This window comes from Colossoma macropomum, unplaced genomic scaffold (genome assembly GCF_904425465.1).
Source record: "Colossoma macropomum unplaced genomic scaffold, Colossoma_macropomum, whole genome shotgun sequence".
Lineage (NCBI taxonomy): Eukaryota > Metazoa > Chordata > Actinopteri > Characiformes > Serrasalmidae > Colossoma > Colossoma macropomum.
In genome coordinates, this window is record NW_023494800.1 from 16,454,624 (window position 1) to 16,482,566 (window position 27,943).

The 27,943-nt window shown below is 40.2% G+C and overlaps 1 protein-coding gene across 3 annotated transcripts in view; it reads left to right on the forward strand.

The window, feature by feature from the left end:
- cadm1a (cell adhesion molecule 1a) overlaps positions 1–27,943 on the forward strand; it is a 319,800-nt gene that overhangs the window by 133,691 nt on the left and 158,166 nt on the right. The gene's annotated exons all lie outside the window — the stretch shown is intronic.

Here is a 27,943-nt window from a genome sequence, read left to right on the forward strand (position 1 = left end):
CAGCAGGAGCTGAGCATTAGAGGAAGGGTGCAACCTGTTGAGGCAAGCTGTCAATTATCTCCAGGAGCCTGCTCAACCCAGCAGCGTGTGCCTCTCCCTCACTGGGCTTACTCCAAACACTGAGCGCTCCCCTGCACGCACACACATACACGCTCACACACACACAGAGAGCGCTGGGATTCATTACCCAGCCCTCACGTCTCTCGGTCTGCTAATGAGGTTTCAGCACAACCAAAACTGAAAGATCACAAGCACATACCTGTAGGTCTCTCTCTCTCTCACTCTCACACTTCAGCTTTCTCTCTCTCTCTGTCTATCTCGGTCTCTCTGCCTCTCCCTGCCTCTCTTGCTTTCTGTATCGTTCTTTTCCCCTCTCTCTCTCTCTCTCCCTCTCTCTCTGTGTCTCTCTCTCTCTCACTTTTGCACTTTTGCTTTCTGCTGCTTTCTCCCTTCTCTTTCTCTCTCTCTTTTTCTCTCTTCTCTCTCTCTCTCTCTCTCTCTCTCTCTCTCCATTCTTCATCTCTGTCTCTCTTCCTCTCTTGCTTTCTCTCTCTTTTTTTCCCCTTTCTTCTTTCACTCTCTTAGTTCCTTTTTTTCCTATCCTTCTTCCCTGCCATCCATCTGGTACAGTGAGGGCAGCATGTGATCCTGTCTGTCTCCTCAGTGTGTGACTACTTGCCTGGAGGGAGGGACCTCTGCAGGGACTCTCTCTCTCTCTCTCTCCCTCCCTCTCTCTCTCTCTCTTTCTCTCTCTCTCTCTCTGTTAACTGTCAAACCCTGAAATGCTCCTCTTTGTGCCACATTGCCTGCTGATGATTATGTTTTTGGGAGGGGGTGAAAAAGCCCCTCACTCTGTCTCTGTTCATTCTCTAAAGTGCTGGACGCATCCTACTGGTGGAGGCATTGTGCTGATTACGGATGCGGCGCCTTGTCTGTGTTTTGTCATGCCTAATTAATTACTTACTGAATTACCCACTTGCATTTTGAGGCCATGTCCAAAACACTATTAGTGCGTGGGTGGGTTTCGTGGACTTAGATTTTTATTTATTTTATTTTATTTTTTTGCACCCTCGTTTTTCTTTATGCTCTACCGCTCTGAGGAAGCTGCCTTCAGGAGACTCAGGGTCCATTTAAAGGCGGCAGAATGTCAGCGGTTCCTGTCCCTTACAGAAAGCAGCACTTTTAAAAAGCTGCAGCCGACTTACTCTCACGAGCTGATAATTAGGGCTGGGTATCGGCAGCAATCTCACCATATGCTAAGCACCATGCTAAAGAAGTCATGATACAGCACAGAACAGAAGAACCAATCATAACTTCTTTGTTTCCTTAGCAGTTTGAAAATCTCCAGGAAGTACAGAGACATGTGAATTCTACACTTTGTGTAGATGTTCCACCCATTTAAGCAATGATATAATACTCCAGGTATTATATCATTGCTTAAATGGGTGGAACATTTGTATCATGTGTAGGTTCTTCAGACGGGTTTTAAATCTATAATTGATTCATGCCAATACATTAAAAGGTTCTTTAGGGAAAAAATGGTTCTTCTATGGCTCTAAAGAACCCTTTTTTAATCCTTTATTTTTAAGTTTATAGGTTTACTTTCAGATTTGAATGTAGTAGCAGTTTTTCTTGTACAGTACCGTGAAGTCAGAGACTACCCTTCATTTATTTAATTTCAAGTCAGTATAGTCAGTAAGAACTGGTTATTCATTTTTCAGGAGATATTTCTGAGGAGATTCAATGTAAGATAATTCACTTGCATACGGGAGAGGGAAGTCAAAGGCAAACAAGTGGAAAAAACAGGATTTTACAAACCTGGAGTTCAAAAAAATTATTAAAAAAGAAAAACATTGAGAAAATTGGACTCCTAACAATTGTGTAAGACCTGGTGGATCAGGGGTGTCAAACTCAACCACTAAAAGGGCCATATTAAAAAATCTCAACAAATCCATGGGCCAGAGAACAAATTTTTAATTAACATTTTGCTATAAGCTGACCATTATTTGTTCAAAATACAGAAAATCTTCAACAGTAAAATACAGGCACTTGTAGTAGACCTTAAAAAAATTTCATGAATGCTTGAAATATTCCAAATTTAAAAGTCTGTAGGATCTTGGTCTTTTAAACCTACCTATTTTCTTAAACTAGACACCTGGCATCCTTTCTTTGCTGCAAGTTCATTAAGACTTGGGCTTAATTTCTGAGCTGCTAAGCTGACGTTAAGTGTTTATATTGGCTGAACTGCAGTTAATTGTTTGGTGATATGACTGATGTGAAAGTGCAGAATTGTGTAGAATTGAGGTGTTACCGCTGTCCCATAGACTGTTGTTGGGGTAGGAGAGTCAGAGTGAACATAACGTTGCAGTGCATGCTGGGGACTGTAGTGTAGCTCATTGTGAAACGAGCTAACATTAATAAAAATTAAGATATTTTGTGGGCCGGATAGGATTGTATTGCGGGCCTTGTGTTTGACACATGGGTGGTAGACCATCAAAACTGTTACCATCAGATAAACAGTACTTAAAGCTTTCGTCTCTGAGAGAGAGGAGATAATCAAGCTTCGTTCTTGCTTCAGATCTAAAAATCCACAGGTGTTTCTGTCCATCCTTGCGCTGTGAGAAGACAAGCTGCAGTAAATGCAAAGGGTGGACACACTAAATACAAAAAAAAACAATATTACATTTAGCTGGTGAGGCTTGTGTGTGATTATCTGTTAAATTCATGTTTTATGCTTTTTTCCTGATGCTGAAAAATGAATAACATAACTGCATAATGACATGAAAGTTGATTTAGATATGTCGATGGACATGACAGTATTGTTTTATGTATCAACAATCATTTATTAACGATATATTGCTGTATCGATATTTCAAGTGCAGCCATACCGATAATGCACTTCAGTGACCGTCCAGCACCAGCCAAGGAAGATAAGAAGATAGAGACGGGTTGGTGGGGGGTTTAGGGGGATGTGTATGGGATTAATCATTTAGGAGAACTACTTCATGGTGATGAAGTAATTATACAGAGCATACTGACCAACATGATCCCAGCTCAAGGCATTAGTCACATCAGTGCTCCCCACTGTTAATTTAGTCTTCTCCTGACAATCCGCTGTGGTCTCATGAGTGAGGGCGGCTAATGAGGACTTCCTAAAGGTTAAGTAAACAGAGGGGAGATGGGGGGCGAGAGAGAAGAGGCAAGAGGAGCAAGGCCAACATCAAAGATGGGGAGCAGATGAAGATGCCGCAGTGGACAGCACTGATGCTCTTCCGAGCCCATCGTGCCATCAGGGATGTGGAAAAACCCACACTTCTCAAGGCTTGGCTATGAAAGGGACGTCAGGAGGAGGCAGCTTTGTGTTGAAGAGAAAAGCTAACCGTGTTGCGTTTTTGTATTCTCTTGGAACCTACTCCCAGCTAACCACGCTGCCATGTCTGAGAATTTTTGGAGTGCAGACAAACGATCTGGCTCACACAGGCTAATTAAACCATTCCAAATCAAGGAACAAAAAGACCTGTCCATTTTAATGTGCCTGCGTTGACTGTAAGTAATAGAACAATGTAGCGCTGCTCAATATGTTATTTGTTAATCGTGATGTTGGCCTTTGCTATACTGATATGCATACGAGCCTCTAGCCAGTCACAGTGTTTTTCACACTGAGCTGTGAGTGTCCTGACTAGGCACAGTTCCAGTTGATTTTCTTTTGATGAATCAAGGTGTTTATGTAAACCAGCAGAAAGCCCACTTTACAGCATGGGTGACCTAAACCCACATCTAAGTAGAAGTATTGTTACTATGATGAAATAATGACTCAAGTAAAATAATCTTTCCAAAAAAAATGAGAAAAAATTACAAAAATACCAAAATTCAATTTTAATAATAAATAATAAAATTTCTACTTAATACAAATGTAGAGATGTAAGCAAAGCTGTTCAGAGTGGTTTCATGTAAAATGATTCAATGTAGAGAAACGTACTAACTCTGATTCGTTGCAGTGGTGGTGATAGGAGGTTGCCATGTTTTTTTCAATGTAGCCGATGTATTTACTATTCAAAATGATGGGTGAACCTACATGTATCATGAGTTTTTATGTGTTATGTTGATAGTGATAACATAGTAGTAAACTTATAAAAATAAGTTTTCTTTTGTCTTACAGCATCCTACCTGCACCTCCAACATGAATGTATTTACATATCTAAAATATCTAAAATAATAAAAAAAATTACAGTGAAACAATTTCTCAGGCATCAGGCAGTATATTTATAAACATTTCATGTAATTGCGTTCTGTGAAGTAGGTTTTGGAGGCATTAATCTCCTCAAACGTCTGGTTTCTATGTGAACAGTTCTTATTTGGCATTTCTCAAGAAAGTAGCATTTCACAACAAACCACTCTGAGTGACTTTGTTTATATCTTAATCACTTAGTTATGCTGACAGTTTGAAAAAATGGTGGAATTCCCCTTTCACTACCAAGTAATTTATAGAACTGCAGCACAACATCTTAGTCCATCCAGCTTTGGGTGGACTGAAATGGATAAGATAGATAGTCTGCATAGTCAGTCCAGCTTTGGAAGTTTCTTGGATGTTTTCCTTCTCTCTCTTTTTATCCCAAAAACAAATCTTATTGGTCTAAAATAAAATACTAAAACCCTAAGTCAGGGGTATGACCTTCGCAAAAAAAAAGATACTAAGACAGAAAAAACAAGTATGAAAACTAATTAGTAGCTAAATATAAAGGAGTCAAATGTGAAGAGATTCTTTTTACTCACATATATACATGAATAGAAGCAGAAGTGTTATCACTAAAAAAGAGTACCAATTCATCAGAAATGCACAGACTTTAATCATGACACATCATTGATTCACCACTGTATTTTTAATGTATCACAAGGCTATTGTAATATGTGGCAGTATAATCACAATACTAGTCTTTTGTCTGTATTGCCTAGCCATTGGGCTGGATTAAACATGCTAATTAAGAAGAGCTTAGTGGCCTTGGGAGCCCGAGTGATAGCCACCATGCAGTGATACATGAAGCACATCCATATGGGGTCTATGAAACAATTCATGCGCACACTGCACAGTACAGTTTTTGCAGCATGAAGCTTATTTCTGCAGTTAAGTGTCTTACTTTTAAAACAGTACTGTTTTTTAATGCCCTCAGAGATCTGAAGTTTGCTTAAGACTGAAGTCCAACAGAATGCTCATGAAGTCTTACTTGTACGCGGTGTGAGATTTTTTTGGGTTCTAAAATGTTTTGCACAGAAAAAAAAGTCCCTAAGAAAACTGTATACAAGCTTGGCTCTTTGTGTATGTGGTCAATGGTGACAATCAATGCTGTGCTTGAAGGCCAATCAATGGCAATCATTTGAAATAATAACACAGCCACACCGCTGAACTTCAAGTGCTGCCGTCAGTATTTTGCACTCCAATTACGCGTGTAGCCATTCGTCCGTGCACCCAGGGCCGTGTACGGAGCCCCACAGGCCTCCCTTCCCTCAGTAAAGATGAACCGGAGTAGTGTGCTGGCATCTGAGCTTGCAGAGCAGCGGCAGGGGTTCTTCACTAGGCTGTTTGTGCCTTCACACCCAAGCAGAATTCAGATTGATGCCACTGAAAGAATACAAAGCTAAACCCGTGTTGCGGCTGACATTTTACTTCCAGCTATCAAAACAAGACCGGTAGCTCCAGGGGCTCAAATTATTCTTTCTTTTTGGACACTGTTGTGCTAGCGGCAGGCAGTATTTTGTGTGCCGTTCAAGCTTGTAAAGATACTCCTAGCGCCACAGGAAAAGGCTGATTATAACACTGTTATGTGGTCCCTTGAATGCCTTTTCTGATGGACTTTCTAGATCATTGCAATGAAATTTCTTTCAGAATTCCCCCTTTTTTAAGACAGTCTTGCTGTCATAAGGTGCTTGGGCAGGCAAAAGCCACCAAATACTACACAATTTCTTCTCTTTTCCAAAACTTTTTCACAATGTTGGCAAGAAGCAAGCTGGGAGGGCTTAAGCAGGCAGTTTTTGGCTGAAACAATGTGGTGCTTTGTGTTTCTACGCTGACTATGATCTACACCGACTATGATTGACTGTGTTTGTGTGCTGCTTGCTGAACATGACTCCTAACCGCCACAGTGTTTGCTCTGATACCTTCCCCTGCTTGTGATTGGTCCTGATCACCATGTCTTTTGTTCTGTGACCTCTCACTGACTATGATTGGTCTTCTGACAGTGCTGAGACATACACTGAGCACCTTTTATGTATACTTGCAATAGCATATTCAGCAGTGCATTGAATTTGTTTAGTTCTTTTGTATTGAAGTATACTCTCAGCTTTAGAACTAAAAGCAAGCTATTGGCCCTTATTCATTAACGTTGTGTTTGTTATTCATCAGTTTCATCTTTGGCATATCTGTACCATCAAACTCAGGCCTGGTAGAAATATGTGTAAATATGAGTGTAATATTTTAACAGCCTGAAATGCTTAGTCTGCAATTGAACAATCACAATTGTCCATAATGTCAATGATATGAGCAACTACAGTAAAAACAGAAAATAACAGTGAGGATGCTAATTACTTTCCACACAGCAATCCTTGTACTAAAGTGTATGTACTTAGTTTCAGGACGGTCAAACCTGCCCTCATTTCAATGCAACTTTAGTGAATAAGGGCCACTGTAACCAGTATTCATCAGTTATTCACAATTAAACATTTCAGATTTATCGTAGTGATGAGATGGCTAAATATGTAGTGTAATATGTAATATGCAGTGCTTCAGTATCTTCTGATTATGTTAATTAGTGGATTTATAAATTCTGAAATGATTTCAGAAAGGACATTATTGAACTTGAAGCTGACTCTGCTCTCCACTATTTTCACGGTCAACAAATTTGTTTGCAATTAGTCAATTTGTGTTAATTTGACTTCAAAATTACCCTGAGTGTGGTTTTAATGATTGTAACTGATTTATTAAGATCTCTTCAAGCCCCAATCAGGAATTGGCAAAACAGTGCCAGGGCCACTCACTGACTAGCTCTGAGTTAATTGATATGTCCATATTTTCCATTTTGGTAGCCGTGCTGCTGTTATTGGAATCCTTTTTATTTGTTCAGTGATAAGCACCGCCCTGCTTCAGAGTTGGATCTTTAATGTGATTTAATCATAAACCTTCCCCCTGCTTCTGCTGCTATTAAACAAACACAGGGTGATAAGCTCCTAGAAGGTATGATGGCAGGCAGCCATCTTGCATCTGAACAGAATAGCATGACTTCACCTGTTTAATGAGCGAAAAAGGCTTTTAGTAGATTTGTGAATATAAAAATAAATATATGTATATATAAATATCTAAACACACACACACACACACACACACACACACACACACACACACACATATATATATATATATATTTTGAAGATGAATTTCATGTATGCGTATTTTATTGCTCTTGTGGGTCACCTCTCCTCAGTGACCCCTAACTGTAATAGGCCTCCAACTGAAACCATTAATCATGGCTTGCCAAAGTCAAAGCTGTAGGTAAAGGTTTCTTCCCATATGTCATAGGACATGCTTGTTCCTTTAGCAGTGCAGTGAGCTTATGGATTCAGGCATGTCTAGGTACAGTTTTGGGACGAGGAGTAATACAACAAAGGCAGTGTTGAGCACACACATGCCTGTGGGGCTGCTAGCTTCCTCCTAGGGGGTCTTCTGTGGCCTGAATTGAGTGAGATCAAGAGTGGTTGTGTGTGTGTGTGTGTGTGTGTGTGTGTGTAAAACAAGATGAATGAAAGTATGGTTACTTGCACTGTCCATCTCTTACACCCACCCCCTCCAAGGCTCCTCCAAACAAATAGATGCTGTTCTCCCACCACTGAAAGGAAGAGTCACCTTTACCCAATTGAAACAAATGAGAGATAACAGAACTAACAGAACTGAGACATTAATTACCAGGCAGTTCTCCCTGCACAGACTGCAGTAATAAATTACTGTAATCAAACATCCATCAACTTTACTTTTACCCCCCCCCCTGATAGAGCGTGTGTAGGCAAGGAATTCACTTGAAGCAAGGCGGGGGGTCTGCCTACTTCCAGTCCTGAAGTTAAAAACAAATAAAGCATGAATACAGTGGTGCTGTGAAGCAGATTTTTTAGCATTAGCTTGAGTGCTTCAGGCTACATTCTTATTCATTTTTTTCTGTTCTGTTGTTTTTTTTTGCTGAGATCTGCTCTCTCTGCTTTGACGTTTCGCATTCACGTAAGTGACCTGTCTGTTATTTGTGTGAACAAATGTCTTCACTGAAAGGACACAGCATCATTTTAGCATCATTAGCTGCTGTCGCTAGCCACTGCTGACATGCTGCCGACACGGAATGATGACAACAGTGATATGCACATGAACAGTGAATCAATTCTGATATTACCAATCTCATTACGGTTGAATAGCTACAAAGCAGATATTTATCTAATCTAGGATTACATGTATAAAAATGGCTCAAATCTCATTTGAAAATAACTGATTTTTGTGTTCACACAGCTCTGAAAAAAAACTGGGGCTTGTTTAGGCAAAAAATAAAGATTTGTGCCACTTTCAGCCTGAAATCAAAATGTAATGTTTTTACCTTATTAATTCCTAATAAGTTAACTATTGAAATGTAACGACTTTTACCTGCCTGTAAAGCATAATTTTCAAGTTTCACCTCCCCCTCCGACCAACCCATCATTTGTTGATTGAAAACCCCCAGACACATTTTGTAAAATGCTTATAAATATGGATGGAAAATGGAAGAAAAATACATTATGATTTCTGATTTACATTGAATTTAATATATGTGTCACATATAATATAAATTTGGCGATTAAATGAATAATCAGACAGTTACTTTCATGATTGGGCAATCAACCACATGTTTTGACAGTTAATTGAATAATCAACCAATTATTTTGACACATATAGTTATGAAAAAATCATAGTTACAAAAAAGGCCAACTAAATAACTATAACAATGATAAACATATGTTTAGACATTAAAAGATTCCAAAATAACAAGGGAGTTTTTACTTATGCTTTATTGAAAAATTATAAAAATATTTTGTGACAAACAGCGTATCTAAATGAATGTGTCCATCAGGCTATGTTTCTCGCTGTAAGAGAGACCAAATGGAGAGTTTAAAATATGCATTATCATAATGCAAATTGCCAGCTAATCACTGCAGATTCAGTGAGAAGGTATGTTTTAATCAGTTATTTTTTAGTTTAGTCAGGTAATTGCAACCGAATTGAGAAAAGTCAGATTAGGATTCCTGTGATTGCTGCTGTTATTGTTTTTCTGTACTGCAGCTTTGTGCAGCACTGAAACTTGACAGGATAGCTTCAGTGCAGCTTGGCCTGCATGAATATGCAGTGGGCACTCTCTGCAACTTGAGAGTCCAGGAGGGAGACTGCTGTCCCCTGCCTCACCTCTCACTCCCCACAGGCAAGCTGTTCCCCAGCAGAGCGAGAGAGAAAAACACTTACTTTGGTGTTGCTTTCTTCAGGAAGCAGTACACGAGGCCTCCTACACTCTTGCTATCACGTAATGCATTCATGCACACAAATAAGGTAGAAAAGGAACCTGGTCTTACACATTCTGAACTCCACACACATTATTCAGCAGCTTACTGGAGAGTGGGCTTCACAACGTTTCTACTGTTACGACTGTGATCGTGTGTGTGTGTGTACCGCAGAGACAAGGCTACCCATGTGCTCGGAGCCCATCCAGTCATCCGTGTTTCCCATGTGTATCTCTCTACGGCTGACTGCCCCTGCTAAGTGTAGTCAAGTGCAATAAAGCCTGTGACAGGCTGGAGCTGCAGCCCCCCTTCACTCCCCCATCCCTTCAGCTCACACAGCCCCCCCTCGCAGTACCTGCCTGGGACATCCAGTCCCACACCATCAGCCCACAGCACTCACAAACACATTCACATTAGTACCAGATCGCTAATGTGGACATTAGAGCTGGATGATTTCGAGGTATTTTGCTGTGTATGTGCAAAAGTCCATTTTAGATATATTAGAAGTAAGATAATCAACTTGCATAAGGAAAGAGAATGTCAAAGGCAAGTAAGTCAAAAACAGGAGTTCCCAAAATTGAAGTTAAAAAATACATTACAAGATTCAATATGTTTACATGTTTCTGTCCATCCTTTAACTGTGAGAAGACGACTCATCACTATGCTTCTAAAAGGATGTGTAGTAGTCTGAAAAGCTATGTCTGGGAAAATAAAAAAGTACAAAAAAAAAGCAAACCAGACAAAGAAGCTGCTGTTTTTCTCCAGACCTATGTTTGAGATTTTGTGGATCATGAGAAGCAGAAAATGCAACCAGCTTCTAAGACTGAACTTGAGAGGTGCAAAATATCTCAATATTGCAACATTTGTTAATAATTAAGAAATAAAAGAAACAGTTACTGCTGTGGCATTCACACAGACAAATGATCATAATACACTAAATAAAAGTTGAATACTTGATTAAGTGGCTCAAGTTGGGCGCATAAGGCTTTTATGAATGGCTCAGTAATATATGATTGCATCACTAGTGATCATGGCTTCAATGTGTTGATCTTTCCTTCAGAGTATAACTAAGGGGTGGCCAGTGCCACTCTAGAATGAAGCATGGCCCCTTCTGGTCACCCCAGTTATGGAAAGTGAGACATCACAAGTTAGCCATCATCAATAAAGTATCAGTTATACATATGGAAAAAAGTCTGCTACAGGGTAGTTAGCAATCAGTTATAAGAGTATGATGACACTGCATTTAATAGTTAGCGCATTGTACTGTACTGTATTAGACTAATTTGGTGAGCAAACTGGTGGGTAAATATTCACCAGGTCCCTCCAGCAGTGCTGCTTTGTGGGCTACATTTTGAAGTAGGCTATGTAGGCTGTGATGGTTCCTAATGTTGTACTGACCAAAATGATTTAATTTAATTTAGTCAGATGCATCATTTCATCATGAGTGACTAAAATATGTTATGGCAACACATCTTTATCATTTAGTTTACACTTAGCAATAATTGAATTGAATTTTAATTGTATGTAATTCTAATACAGTCATGCTATTTTTGATATAGCTTTTTTCCTAACCCCATATTAAAAGTTCTAGCTATGGCCCTGCTTTCCTTGCAATAAATTCCTTGTGCTCCTTGCATTATTTTCAGATAAGAGATACCAGCACAGCTGCAGTAAAACTACTGACAGTAACACATTTTCAAACATGGTGTTGAGGCAATAAATTAAATGTTAATATCGGTTAAAAATGTGATAATCACCGAGCTGTATGTGGCCTTTCCTTTTAACGCGGAAGAAAAGTGGAAAAGCATGTTATTGCTGCAGATTTAGCAGGAATCCCAAGTGACTCTGAATGCTTTTTTTGTAGCACATTGCAGAGCAAAGGCCCAAGACAGAACAGTGGGCCATAAAAACAAAATCTCCCATCATGCCATGTGTCTTTACCTGAGCTAAACTTCGGCTAAAACCCCACAGCGGTTCCACCAGGCCAGCATGAAGAGCCCAGCTGCTGCTACCGTTCTGGCAGCCCTTCGTTAGAGAGAGGAATTTCCCCCCGTCTCTTTCCGTTACTGTTCTGTTGCCACGTCGAAAGGGGGAAAAAAAACAGTGAACTCATTGCTGACACATGGGAAGGTAGAGAGCCTCTCTTCTGTAATGTGTTGGAGCACAGAGACACATGCACAGTAGTCTTCTCACTCTGGAATATTGTTGTGCTTGGCCCGGGCTCAGAATAGCAGGCTGAGATTTCCTCTGTTTTGAAGTGAAGATTGTACCAGCTGTTTCACATTAGTTTGTGTTTGCGATGCTGTGTTTTCCCTTTCTCTAACTAGCTCGCCCGCTCCCTCCATCTTCCTTTCACCCGGGGCCGCATTTAGTTCCGTTAATGAGCCTACACAAATCAGAGGAATGCATTATTGAATGTTAATGGCAGCAAATGTCATTTTCCTTCGTTTCCCCTCAGTTTCCTCATTGCTGACTTGTGCAACACTCACATAGCCAACATATTCAACCATTAGCGCTATAGGAGAACCTTTCTAGCATGCATATTGAATAAATATCAGTATCCCAGTATACATACACATACTGTCTTCTTTATTAGGTACACCAACCTTGAATCTACATTTGTTGTCCAATTCATCAGTTCCACTTACCATATAACTAGAATTAGAGATATAGTCCATTTGCTTCCTTTACCCCATTCATCAATGGTCAGGACCTCCACTGAACAGGTAATGAATCTTTACACGTTTGTAGTGTTTGGTTCATTTTTATTTAATATAATCATCATACTTGCTGTGTTTTAAGCTATGCAGTATTGTACTGCTACTCTTGGTTTTTGTTGTTTTGGTTGGAAACAAAAAGGTTACATTTCTAAAACGTCCAAAGGAAAAAGGTCCAATCAGAATTTATTTTCTCTGTGGTATTTAGGTAGATACAGCCAAGCAAGCTCTCCCATTAAGCCTGCAGAGGCTGAACTGAAGGCCTAATGTGTCAGATTAACGACTAATATAATTGGGAACTGACAGTGGAATCAGCCTGTCACATTTATGTAAGCTGCAGATAAAACATGGTGGCCCAATCCTATTTCTTATTATTGCCCCTACCCCTTGTTTTCTAATGTCATCCTGCCCCTTGGAACTGAATTACAAGGGATAGTGGTTGAAATCTTCCCCTTCGAAATGGGACAAGCCTCAAATAAAAAAGAACATTTCTTCATTAACAGGCTACTAGTGGTCCTCTGTAGGCGACCCTGCCAGTCTGCAGTGACAGAAGAGGAGGGTAAAGTTCAGCAACCTCACTGCTGGTCTTTAGTTATATTTAGTTAATTTCAAAGAAGGGGGTGGGGGTGGGGGGTATGACAATTATTTATTATCAACCACCCCTAATTCTTCAGTGATATGATTCGCCAGCTATTCTTGTTCATATGTTCCTGTTCCACCTTAAATGGTGCAGTATTTCTGATGCCTGCTGCAGCATTTAAAGTGGAAAGGTAAATTTAGCTAGCTAGCTAGCTACCGAGACATTAGCAAACTACTAGCAAAATTTTATTCTTGTTATAAAATGACATGAACCTAAGACAAAACAATGATTATCATAATTTTTTAACAGAAAAACTACTTACAGTTGTGGGTTTATTTGGTCGCTTGCGCAGCCATATTGCTGGTTTTTCTTTTTCTTCCAAATAACACTTTGTTTGGAGTGTGCCTCTGAAAAAACTCTGTTTGGAGGGCCATGTAGCCCTAACTCTCTGCTCTACCCCTCTATTTAAACAAAAATTGGGACACCCTAACCCTAGACATGAGTATGCAAGACAGAGGGGTAAAGTCTAAGTGGTAGGGGCAATACAAGCTTTAAATGTCCCTGTTTAATTCATGTAGATTGCCTCTTAGCTTAGTGTTATTATACTACCAGACTCCCATAGTGGGAAAACAGCAATTAGCATTGTAGTAGAGGTGTTTTTTTGTTTGTTTGTTTGTTTTTCTTGTTTTTGACAAGTTTTGAGATTTATGGCCTAGCACTAATAGTTATTTGCCACTGTTCTCAGCATTGCGATGGTGGTGGCATAGTGTGTGTGTGTGTGTGTGTGTGTGCTGCACAGAGTGGATTGCAGTGCTACTGGCTAACTGTCACTGTTGGTCTGCGAATAGTCCACAAATATCCAGCGTACAGCATCCTGTGGGCATCGCCCTGTGAGCAGCGTCCTGTGAGAACTGCTGAAGGACTGGAGCTTTGTTAACACAAACTATGCTGCAACAGATGAGTTACTGACTCTGACTTTACATCTAAAAAGTGGATCTACAAGGGAGATGTGTCTAATAGAGTGGACATCGAGTGTACACAGAGTGTTTAGAAACTCCAGCAGCAGTGCTGTGTCTGATTCACTCTTACCAGCGCAACACACACTAACACGTCAGTGACCCTGCAGTGCTGAGAATGATCCACCACCCAAATATTAACTGCTCTGTGGTGGTCCTGTGGAGATCCTAACCATTGATGAATGCAGTGAAGAGGCTAACAAAGTATGCAGAGAAACAGATGAACTGCAGTCTGTATGACCTGTTAAAATGGACACTGAGATGCAAGGCATGTAGGGGTGGAAAGGTTTGCTGACATTAGAAGGCTAGTTAGCTTAGTATCAGTCATTACTGTTGTATGGGCTAATGTGCTGATTTATTGTGGACATTTAATTAGCTCAGTTACTGAACTTTTCAACACATGGATGGTCAAAAAAACAGTGATTATATAGAGGCTGGAGGACAGAAACAGTGTAAAACAACTATGAATGGTTTCCCTTATAAAATCAAAGACCTTAAAATCTGAGCCAGAACACTGTTCTGTCTAGACTTTTACTTTTTGTTTCAGTGAATAAATTTTAACTTTCATTATCTTTCGGAAAACTGTTATATCTGAAATCTCTAAGGAAATTGTTCACAGTTGCGTACAGTGCAGTGTGCAGGTAGTGAAACCTGAAAGCTCATCCTCGTCAACCTGAAGACAGAATTAAATGCTATAACAGCCACCACTGAAAGGTAAAGGCACATTGATCATACACCAACTTTTCCACAAAGAACATGCATGGCTCAATAGTAGCCTTCACGCCCACATGTTACTTTCACAAAGTAATTGCTCCCTGGAGTTAGAGTCTTGTTATATAAAATGTGAATGGCAATTTGAAACAGACTGCAAGCTCAAAAGCAGTCAAACTTTGTGCTGAGATTTTTGGGAACGACTCGCAGCGTTGTTTATTTAATGCATTCTGGATTATAATTAGAGTATTTTAAGCCATGACATTTTGAAAGCAATTGTGTTCTATAGTAGGACAACTAACACCACTGTTAGCTGGTGAGCAAGCATAAATGTTTTGCGAACGGATGGGGGCGGTGAGTGTGTGCGCACGTCTGCATGTGTGGCAGTGTGTGTGCGTGCCATCTAATCCCTTTAAGACTGAGTGCAGGAGAGATATGATAGTAAGGTTTATACCCTGCAGAAATTCCTGAAATAGGTGAAGTGTGTGGGCTGCGTTGGCAAAGTCGTCTAATCCCTCTAGGTTTCATTAGACAAGTAGTTTGTGTTTTGAGGAAAATGAATTTGCTGTAAAGGATTTTCATTTTTCAAATGGGTGTGTATCTAGCAAATGTTTGAGGAAGACTTTCTTGTGTACTCAAGCAATAGTCGTTCCATCTGATTCTGCATTCTAAACTAAATTAATGTTTGTTTTTACCCCGATGCTGTTGCTGAACACTGTACATTTTATAGCAGAAGCAAAATCCATTAACCTGTAAGTGGCTCTAATCTAGCTGTCAGAAGCAATGCATGCTTTCGTCTCTTACATCCCCCTCCCGGAAGAATGAGTGTAAAGCCCAAAAGTAAACAAAGTTTTGTTTTGCTTTTTTTTTTTGGACATTTTTTAATCCTCTACAAAGCCTGCAGAGATACTTATCATCATGCAGGTGTACATCAGTTTCCCAGCACGTACAGAATAGAGCCTGATTGATATACCGGAAGGCCAATACTATCAGCCAGTATTGATGACCTGCAGATTTATTCTTATCTGCAATAACATAGCCTTTTCTCTTTTAGGTTGCGTTGCTGAGATTTGAGCTCAATCTCCCAGTGACAAAGTAAACTTTAGACAGTCATGTCACCCAGTAAGAGTCATCCTCCATTTAAACTCTTTCCTTAGGCCTTGTAGTAGCTATTTCACTAGTGGAATGGAAATCTAACGTTTCCCTATAACCCTGTTATCAAGTTAACTAGGACATTAATAGCTCTCTGTGTGAAATGTTGTGACTGTAGGTTGAGCTGCTAGCGAGCAAAACAGGCAGAAATTGCTTTTTATGGCTGCTGTGAAAAGGAGTGAACTACATCAGCAATACTGGCTGAACTGGTTAGCTTGAACACCATAGGTTCACTATGGTCATCGTTAAAATTACAAAAAGACATGTAAATTGTATCCAAGACTGACCCTAAATAACCTGCTATAACACAGAACTGTTGAAAAAATAAGAAAAGTGGTATGTAACAGAAATAGAATTATATCCAAAAAGAATTTTAATGCTGCTATATTTATAGAATTTAAGACTTTGTGCTGTTTATTTGCATTTAAGAAATCAATCATACATCAATCAATCATAACTAACAATTCACAGTAGACAACTGACAATCACATCTGTTTCTAAAGCACTGTTTAACTAAAACTATTAGAGTATAAAATTAAAATGTAAAATTATATCGGCTGCGATTACTGGTTATCAGAATTTTAGCCCTTTAAAATCAATGTCGGTCCGAAAACTGGTCTTGCTATCAGTCAGACTCTAGTACAGAATGGTAGCTGAATGGTCTATGGAGCCATAAAAACTAACAGGAGCCCTTGATGTTTTATTGCTTTTAGTAGTGACATTTTGGAAAAATGGAGCCCTGAGGGCCGGGTTTCTGGACACAGATTAAGTCTAGACTGGAACAGGTTTTCAATGGACTGTATCCACTGACAATGAAATTCAGTCTAACACGAGCCACTGTGTCTGCAGTTCTGGCCCCAGCTAGAATTTTTCATTAAACTTCGCTGAAATATTCATAAAAATGAATATTAGTTAGGTACGTAATGTTACATGGTGTCTGGAAGTGAAGAGTGAGTCAAGGAAAAGCTGTTCTTTCCTTTACTGGTGGGTTAATGCTGCTTCTTGTACTCATAATGAACCACGGTCAGGCATCTCACAACCAGTCTGGTGTTGTTTCTTTCATTTCTTGTTCACTGTTTTATGCAGCATCTAAGTGTTTCTGGGAAATGAGGATTTCCAACATGCCAAAATGTTGTTTTGACTGGATCGTATTAATCTTCTATCAGAAATACAATTTTATGCTCGTGTTTTATGCTTTTTCACTTCACAGTGATGTAAAATTGCAGGAAACTGGTATGTATTTGTAATCAGAAATGACATCTGAATGGTTCTTCTCAGCTGGAGTTCCAGCATTAAAGCATTTAATGTAGATGGTTAACTTGCCTGCTTTCAACTATTCCTTGTCTAATCTGAGGTTTAATACAAGCCGGATTTAATGTAACAGACCTACGTTCCAGAAGCCCTGGCCCCTATTCACAAAGGATTTGTACATAAGAGTGCTGATCTGGGATCAGGTCCTGTCCTGTCTGACCAGATCTTAATCATTATGTGCCTGAAAGCCTAAACTGATCTAAAAATAGCCATGTTACTCTAGAGTCCTAATAGAAGCAAGTCCAAGTCTTTCCATGGGTGCCTGTACAATTTAAACCTCTGAATGCGAACAGACAAGCAGTGTTGTGTTTTAATGAATGGAGTTCCACCTTTTGAGGAGATCAACAAAGCAAATCTAGTTCCGTTAATGTACCATTTGCATCTTGTTTGACCAAGGAATGGTGGTACTCTCTCCTGTTCTTTGTAATCTTCAAGAGGCAGTCTTCTTCAGTTTTCAGATGAAAGCTGTTCTCTTTGCCCATCCTTAAATATCAAGGGTGGTTATGGCTGTATTGTCACTTGGTTCTGTCATAGAATGTGATAGATCATAGACATCAAGATGAAATAAAAGGTGTGGGAAAAAAAAGGTTAAAAAAAGGTTTGAGAGTTTCAGAGAGCAGCCCACTGATTCTGAGAGGTGGAATTCAAATGGAAGTGATTCAGGAGTAGTTCAGTAGCTTGACTGGGAATATTCTCTTAGACATTTCTTGCTTATGTGCTTCCATGATACCTGGAACTTGTTTTGTTCATTGGGGTTTTGTGCACTCTAACCATTTTTGCTATTGATGTTCAAATGTTGTGTGTAAAACAAAATAAAGCTAACATATGTTGTGATCATTGAGTTAGTGATTTATCCTTTGCATTGTAGGTATATTTGGACTATCATACTGCCAGTTCACCAACAGTGTGAGTTACATTTATACTGTATTTGAGATGTTTTCATAAAGCTTGGCTTAGGTGGCACCAGTTAGCTTAATGTGAAGCACAGTATCAGTAGCTTGTGCACTGACAGTCTCTGCAGTTCCAAATTTCAGGTTCAGGCCAAACTGTATTTAAAAGTGACAAGATAATACAGAATGTTTCATTTTTTTATTGCAAACAACACATGACTTTTTCAAACACTTGATTCAACTTGAGAACTCCACTAATTTTTCTAAATTTCTTCATAACTAGGTTGAGTTGTAGGCAAAGTCATTCAAAGTAGTTTGTTGTGAAATGGTTAATTACAGATAAACTTCATTTCTTTGCGATGGTGGTGATAGGCACCAAGGATCGTGATATATAAATATATTTATAGATATAGACATTTTTATTTTTTATATGTGATATCCATCATATATATAATGTTGATGAGGCTAAAATGGTGGTAAATCTGTAAAAATCAGTTTTCTGTGGGGACTATTTTACCTCGCAACGTCCTACATATACTCCACCGTGAATGGACTCATGTTTTTTCATAATCCAATGACTTTTATGTCATGTAATAATGTCTCGGACATCAATCTGTTCATTTCTCTTTTGTGTAATAACTTTCTGTGGGGGAACTTGAAGAGTAATTAAATGGTTTGGTGGTTAATATCACCACCACTATGAACAATTCTGACTCTGTAAGTTTCTCCAGAATGTTGCATTTCAGATCAAACCACCCTGAATGTCTTTGTTTATATTTTAAGGATTTATTTATGCATTAGTTCTAATTCCCCTATTAAATAAGTCGCTGTCGGGACAAAAGCTTGTGTCTCCATTTTATATATATATAGTTTTAAAAACTGCCCTTTTACTTTGTGTCAACATTTCATGGCGACGCAGGTCTACTCCAGCGCCAGAGATGGAAACCACTGAAGTAAACAGATACTCAGACGAATGAATTCAGATATACATTTATTCAAATAACCATCCCTAGTGATTACACAGGAGGGGTAAAAAACAAATCAGCTGCTGCGGTTTCCCTAACCAGCAGACCTAAGATGTGTTTCAGACTATTCAATAAATGTAAAGGAGACATCTGATCCTCTTTAAGCACTTCACCTTCCTCTGCACGTTGTGACAAGGAAATGCCTCCAGCAGTGGAGATATTGTCAGCAGAAGAGTGTTTCAGCTTCACATCCTCGACACGCTTTAAAGTAGACAACTGTGTTCAGATGCATGTCAAATGCACTTCCTTCAGCATCTTGATAGCTTCGTCTGAGCCACAGTTCACTCACGTGCCAATTAAGCAGATAAGAATCTTTACGATTTAAATGAAGTAATGCATACATCGACGTAACGGTACACCAAATTCTGGCTTTGGATATTTAATATCAACAAAGAGATATTGATGATGTATGATGGGAGATACAGGAGATATTTTTGGAAAGGGCTACAGTTACAACAACAATTATTTCTGTATTTGGTTAATTATAGAAATTATGAAAATAGTAAATTATAGAAATAATTGTAGAAATAATTGTTAATTAACCTATTTACTAGTAATGCACCGATCTGATAGACTGAATCGCTATCAGAATCAATACTGACCTTATTAAGCAGATCGGATATGAACCAGACATCACCAGTCCACTATGGATACTGTTTCTTTGACTCAGTCGCTCTAAAACAGAGGCGTCTTTCCAAAACACATCATTCTCACTTACAGATAGTAATCATGAAAGATCACATAATTTATCCATTTAATACAGGGTAAAAATTAAAATAGTCAGATTTTGGGGTGGTTTTGAGAAAATAAGTGATAAAACTTAGTAGCAAAAAATAAATCAGAAGAATGCAGTTGAATATAAAATACTTGTCTAGTGTGCCTTAATTCCTAATCACCAAAATGTCTTAAAATAAATATATCATGTTTTGGAATGAACACTTAAATTGTAACAGCACATTATAAGCAGTACATAGATTTTAAATTGAAAGACAAAGAAAAATGTTGGATTGTGACTCGGTATCAAGTTCAAGTATCGAAATCGATACAGGGAGAGAAAAAGTGGGGTCGATGCATCCCTGCTGTTTACTGTTATTCAACTAATCTAACTATTCTGCCTTCTTTTGTTGTTTTTACTTTGCCTACGCCAGTGGTTCACAAACTGTGGTAGGTGTACCCCCAGGGGTACGACAAATGACTTTGGGGGTACAACAAAAACCTCTGCCGTTTACGCTTCATTTGATCTTCATTTCATTCCATAACCGGCAGTGCATTCTCACAGATACATCCCCGATATGGCCGACACAAACAGCTCGCTACCCCCTGCACTCTACTCACCGACTCCTGAGCAGTCGAGCCAGGAACACTTATGACAGGTGTTTGAATACTAAGCTTAATCAAAAGCCCACGTCAGTTTTCTGGTTAACTTTGCACACATTTGCACAGGAGGTGTATGTATGAATGATGTGTGTGTGCATTGTTTATAACATCCAGCACATGGCAAACCTATACTAAGAGTTTAAATTATTATTTATTATCATTTGTATACAAGGCTGAGTTTAAAGATTAAAGTGCCCAGTCCCTTCTGTGTGTTGTGGTAATTTGTTTTTGTGCTGTCGTGTGTGCGTGAATGAAGCGAGTATCATTTACTAGTTGTCATTAAGGTATATATTATCCTTGTTCTGTGCTGGAGTTTATTTCACTTTCACAGACGTGGGTTAGTTCACGGTTGCTGCCTGTTGTGATTAGCACCTAGTGATTAACTTAGCAGCACATATTTGTAGCACTGCTGTGTAATATTTATAGCACTGCTTCGTGATGTTACTGTGCGGTGTGTAATTTGTGGCACAGGTCCGTGAGCATTTTGTTATTCTTTATTTATTTTACTCTCACATATATGCCCTCATATTGATGATGCCTGATTCTCTTCCTCATCCTTGAGCTCTGACCAGCGCTCAGCAGTACAGAGTGAATCACACCTGTAAGACAGACTTCAAAAGCATCGCAACGTTATTTATTCAGTATTGGTTTGTACACATAGTGTGTTGTCATGACATCATAAACAGGGGGAAACGATTTCACAAGGCTAAATGTCTTGTGTATCATGGCAATACGTGCATGTGTAAGGAACGAGAGGCCGCATGCAGCAGGAGGTGTAGGATCTACGGGGGTATTGGTCAGTAAAACGCTTCGGAACCACTGGCCTACGCCGCCATTTAGTTTCGTTAATTCTTCTTTTATGGTGCAATGAAACAGAAGCCAGACTGCCTGTAGTGTACTGCAATCTGTTTGAATGACCATTATAGAGGATATCAAAGCACATTCTTAAACAATGCTTTGAAAGATCTGTGATGATGTTTTTGACTATCTGCTCATTGTTGTAGCCTTAGAAAGGGTCATTTGTATATTTCTTTGTGCTGAAACAGAACGTGGTGTACTGTTACAATGTGGTGCAGTAAACTGTCTAGTATCCTGGTGGAGCTCTTGTTGGCCAACAAGTTGGGGGGCCTGAGGAGCAGAGCAGACAGGTGTGGGCTAATCGATGGCCATGGAAACGGCCAGCTATTCCTGTGTAAACTCTGCAAGAGAGCAAAGGCAGAGTGGACAGGTAGATTGGCCGGGGTAGGCTGGCCCAATCATGAGGGGGTTGTGTGTGAAGGGGAGGGGTGCAAGATCGATTGTGCATTCAGCAGAGAGAGAGCTGGAGCCTGTCATGCGCACTCCCATTCTGCTGATAATGTGATTGTCCAGAGCTGTGCATTATGTGAGGGATAGCTGTAAGATGGGGACACTGTCTCTGACTTAGGCTTAATTTAACAGTATTTACCCACACCTGAGCCCTTTTATCTCCCTACTGGATTATGGAATATTAATAAATAAAAGCAGAGAGAGCGCCGCCGCAGTCTGGGGCACGGATGTTTTGTGGAGTGACGAGAGGCTCTTAATGCAGCGAAATAGCGAGTTTGTTGTTGCGCGTGAAGAGCAAAAGAGCCCGAGCATCAATCAGGGACTGGAAATGCGGCTCCCAGGCGCATTCGGTGCCGCGGATTAGCCACCCACAAAGAAGTTCAGAATTTCATGATCAGTTGCTGTAGTGAGGAGCGCATTAAAAGAGAGCATTTGGTCCTCTTCTCCCGTCCCACCCCCCCCCTTTCGTGTCTGCTCAAATTAATTGACTGTCAGTACCAGCATAGCACAGCCTCTCTCGTCCATTTGCACCGACACATCATCTTGCGAAAGGTCTATACGTTCCACGAAATAGAAATGCAACCACAACACATTCTATTCAGTGCATAATTTAATTTCATGTCATGACTGAATTAGTCCTGGTTGACTGCATGGAGGGGGGGAATCGATCTGCCGAGATGTGTAAATAATCGTTTGCCACCTTATTGAACCTAGACAGTGTGAGAAGAAGTCACAACTCACCTCTCGAGAAACAATGACACTTCGCTTCGCTGACAGACTGACTCCCTTTGCAGTTACTGACAAGTGTTTAACCGTTTTAGGCGGAGGGGAAATAAGGCCTGGACGACACTGCTGGAACTCGGTTTCTCCAGCTGTACAAGCTGCCTGCACAAGATAAGTCTCCCGTGCTGTGAATTGCAGCTGCCCACGTCAATCTCCGGCTCCCCGCCATAGGCTGAGGTGTCAGAACGGAGGATTGAGTGACGTGTCGAATGTGGCCAGGAGTGTGGGGTGTGGAAGGGGTCGGGAGGTTGGAGGACGGCAGGAGCCAGACTGTGCTCTGGAGCAGCACGGAAGAGCTTGGAGCAGAACGGTTCTTCTCGCTTCTAATCAGCACCATGCTGCTCTCTGGTTCGCATAATCAACACCTCGGTGGCTCGCTGCAAGTCAAGTGTTGTGAATTGCAGATAGGAGGCTCCAAAAGTAGCACATTACAATCATATGCCTTGTATCCACTGCACGTTGTATAAGAGCCCGATTGGTCGCCGCCAGGGGTTGTCATGACTGTCGAGTAGACCTGGTTGGAAAATGTATGATTTCCTTAATAAAGGCCTACATGCAGAACAACAAGTATTGTTATGTTCCTCAACATTAACCTCGCTGCATTCTAGTGATTGTTTGTGCACACTTCTACCCTCTGTGGTTAACCCATGTGGGATGACCTGCCAAGGAATCTCTGGTTGAAATTGCCTAGTTCCCACAGTGCCTGGGGGATCAGCTCTCTCTGCTTCACATAATCAACACGTCTGTGACTCGCTGGAAATCAAGTATTGTGAATTACAGCTAAGAGATTCTAAAAGTAGCACATTACAAGACATAGGGAATGACTATCAACTGTATGCTGTATAAGAATTGGTCACCATATATACGGTTTAGTCACCACAGGGAGTTGTTATGAGCATCAAGTAGTCAAGTAGTGATGCACCAAGGTGAAAATGTCCAACTGATGCCGCTGGCCATTATTTAACAAAGACATTATTAGGCTGCTTTATCTACGTAGAGGAATGCTCACTTATGAGTGAGGACATTACGTTTTGTGAGTATGATATTTTTCTTCACCCATATACATATGTAAGGGTATTTTTAAACTGGAAATGTGTCATATAGTTTGCAAATACAGTAAGAAACACAGTGTAGATATTTAGGAGGCAAACAACAGACAAATAACCCCTGCTCTGCAAAGTGATACAAGGTGTTTTACTAGTCACTTAAAGCCAGTGCTTTAAAAAAATAGGGAATGATCATCCGGTGTGATAAACTCTATCACTAGCTGTGTAAAACGTTTAGCTTTCACACTGTCCAAATTGGTTTTTAGGCACTTTTGAACGCTTGTGCCACAGCTGAAGTAGTGTTAGCTTTTGCCAATAAATGCTGTGCCTTTTAGCTAGGCTCCTTGTTAAACAGCATAATCTTTGCTAATTATCAGCATTTTTTAAACTACCATCCAGTGGCTTTTTTGTTGCTGTTATTGTTTAATTGGCTGAGGGCAATTAGTAGTCTTTACCATCATGCATCACCAGGGTCAAGTAGACCTAAAAAATGTATGATTTCCTGAATAAATGCCAGTGTGCAGTACAACAAGTGGCTTCAGATTTCTCCACATTAACCTCACCCATGATTATTTCCATGCACTTTTCCCCACTAACCTGCTTTGGTGAGTATAGGGTAACCTGGCACTGAATCTGCAGTTCCCACAAGCCCTAGGTGATGAGCCTGTGCTTCTCTGGTTCGCATAATCAACACTTCTGTGACTTGCTGTAAGTCAAGTGTTTTGAATTCAGCTAAGAGTTTCTAAAGATAGTGCGTTACAAGGCATAGAGAATGACTTTATCAGCTGCATGTTGTGTAAGAATTGGTCACTGTGTGAAAGGATTGATCACCATGAAGACCTGTCAAGAGCTGAGAGTGGACTTGAATGTGTATGATTTCTTTAAAGAATGCCAACATGCGGAGCAAAGGTCATCAAGTTCCTCCACATTTTCCTCACCAATTATTGTTTCCATGCACTTTTCAACATCAACCTGCTGCGGTGAACATGGAGTAACCTGGCAATCAATCTTGGGTTAAAGTCACTTTCTTACTGCCAGCCCTGGGTGATCAGCCTCAGCCTCTCTGGTTCACATAATCAGCACCTCTGGGGCTCAATGGATATCAAGTGTTCCAAAAAAGCATATTATAATCACTTTCCATTTCTTGAATTCACTGCTTGTTGTATAAGAGCTGGATTGGCCACTGCAAGCAATTGCCATGACTGTCAAGTAGACCTGGATGGATTTCCATAATGAATGCCAAAGCACAGTACAACAAGGACTACTGAGGTCCTCCATGTTAACCTTGCTGATGATTGTTTATGCACATTTTCACCTGCCAGGCTATGGCAGTGGACATGGGGTGACCTGGCAAGCAAAGTCTGGTTGAAGAGTACAGGAGATGATGGCTTTACCTACTTCTCCCCAGGCCTGGGTGATCAGCCTGAGGCAGGGCTTGCCCTCGCGCAGGCTCCTGACTGGCGCCCTCCCCTGATCACAGGCCCCAGCCCGACTGCTCTCTGATGCTAACGAGCTAACGTCAACTGTGCCAAAGGGTGGACGCATAGATACTCTGCCTGAGGGGCAACTGGACCCACATTCAAAGTTTGGGGAGTCAGAATGGCATCTGATTGTATTTCGATACCCAATAGTGTGTATCCTGCCTTCAGCGATGTTCCCGTCCTCTTGGTTTTGAACCTGGCTTCAACGGGGAAGATGTGGTTCATTTTGAGGGTATGGGATCCTGAATACTAAGCAGGGGGTGATGCTTACTCGCAAGGTTCTTTTTTTTGCCCCCTTTGCTGTTTTCTGTTTAAAATGCACATGATTAAGCGACACTTTTTTAAACCTTTGTTAAAAAAGGAGGCTGAGGAGCAGCTGGATAAGACAGTGCCTTTATTGCTCCAGCTGCGTTTGAAGTTTGCAAGAAGCGTTTAAGGCTGCAAAGAGTTAGATGTACATTAAGATGACAAAACCTTGGAAATCTTTAACAAGTCTTTGAGTTAAAGGACTACCTCTGAGTTCTCTACCTCATTTAAATTCTTTAATGATGTGCTCTTTGTTACTTCTCGAAAGCACATTTCTCAACCGATGATATGTACTGTGTAATCAAATGGTTCTCCTCATACTCTGGACACAGGATAAAATTTAGGTCACCCAGCATGTCACTTTGCTTTGGTTCGCCCCTCAGAGGAATAATTTGCCTGCGCTGAGCTCCTGCCTTAATACTTTGCTCCAACCAGAACAGAGGAAGCCCTCCTACAGAGAGAGAGGGAGAGGAAAGAAAAGCGAGAGACTGCAGATGCATTTGTTTGGAAGATTTGAGAATGGCAGTGCCACACAAATAAAAGGTCTGATTAAACATGAGAAGAGGATATTAGAGCTTTGTTTTGTCTTTTTCAATTGGGTCTAAATGCACTGAGATCTGCATAAACTCTCCTGCTGAAAAATGCCCTTATCTTCCTTTGGGGATCATAAAATAGAAAGAAAAAAAATAACAAGAACCCCACAGGAGATTATCCAACCAACACACATGTAATGATTTAATTTTCACATTAGGAGAGCTCATTAATATTTTAACATCGTATGACGGCTCATTAATGCTATCATTAATATGCACCATTCCAATGTGCACATATCAGTGGAAATCTATTACGCATTCCATTTGTAACTTTTAAAGGCATGTGAATGCACAGTGCGCTGAGGTTGATGAATATTAGTTAGGGATGATTCCACCTTTCATAATGATGCATTCTAAGTGATGGTTTATTTGGGGGAAGTGTTACTTCTGTTTTCACAGTGCATGCCAAGTGTGCTTATCAGGGGAGGGCCTTTTTTGGGGGGCCTTGGGCGGGGATTGGGGAGGGCATTGGGGATCAGTGTCTTTGCTCGGGTGCACATCATTCAGTTTTGGCAAGATTCTATTAGTCACATTTGCCTGAGTATCTATTTTGCTGGCATATTTGGCACAAAAGTCCCATTAGTATACATCAGTACATTGTATATTAGCTGTAAAAACATTCTGACAGTAAAATCTGTGATAATGTGGAAGTAAAGTTTGTGTGGGTCCTGATTGAATGCTTACCTATAATGGTTGCTGTTTCTTGCCATAAATGGAGCTGCAGTGACACAGCGAGTCTGTACAAGACTGGCTGTTGTGAGTAACAATAGGCAAAATCTATAAACACTACTAGTGTAATCTGAAAGTCATGTTGTGCTCTCTCTCCTTTCTGCTGTGAAAAATACGGTCTCCGGGTTCAGCAGCTCACCGCCTGCCCTCCTCGCCCTGTGATTCTTGCTGAAGGGAGAGAAATTCCAGCTCAATCCACTCCACAAATGAGCTCTCAGATGGCAAACAAATCAACATCCAATCATGCTGGGCTGTATCTTACGCTGAGTCGTAAGAGCAATTGCGCAGCAAACAAAACATGACCACACAACATCATTAACAGAAAGTACAAATGTATTAAACAAAAGAAAAGAAAAGAAAAAAAGATGAACAGAGATGAAAAAAATTCACAAAAAATCTCTGAAAGATTAAGTGGCATCACATTAGCATTAGGAAACAGGATTAACCAAAAAAAGGAAAAAGCTTCCAAAAATGCTGCGATTAAGAAGAGCTCTAGGCCCGACAGTTCACAGTTTAAACCTGTTCGTGTCAGGGGCTTAGCCAGAATTTTCAGGGTTTTTCGTTTTTGTCCCCATAGCTACGTTAGCTTAAAGTGTTTAAAGAATTAAACCCAAGTGAGAGTTCAGTGTATGTTCATTGCCGTAGATCACCTTTGGTTCGCATGAATGGTATGAAGCTGAGTTTGCTGTTGTAACTTGGTAGAAATATAAATTCTTTCCAGTATAATCTTTGTTAAATCTGTTTAATTATCCGATGATAAACCGCACTGACAGATAACCTATAAAAAATGTACACATTCTCTTCCCAAACTCCACCCCAGTTCTTTCTTTTGTTTTCTGCAGCACATTTAAGTTGTCCTTCCTCCTACCAGTTGTTACAAACGTGACAAAAGATGCTTTAACTTGCTAAATAAATTAGTTCTGCTGCCTTTAAGTAGTTTAGGTCATTTACCGTTGTTTTGTCCTCTGATGTGTTTTACAATATTAGACAGCCTGGTATAACTATGATCTTTGGGCTGCTGTTTTGCCAGATGATTGTTGCCAAACAAACTCAAAAGCTCACCTTTGGACCTAGCCAGCTGGCTAAAAGCATATGTCAATATTTCTAATTAGCTCCATCAGTTCAGCAGAGGTGAACTGGTTAATGATGTTGAGGAACATTTTGCAGTAAAGTGCTGCACAGAGGTGAACCATCTTACAAGCTTTGTGGATGAGCTACCAAACCATGAAACTAACACCAGCCTCCTAAAAACAGGAAAACAGCAGGCATGCACTTAAAAAGGATGGGAAGACTTATTGAAATGATATAGGTGGCATCAGAGTTTGGAACTGTTCATTTTACTAGCATTTAACTAGGGTTTAGTTTG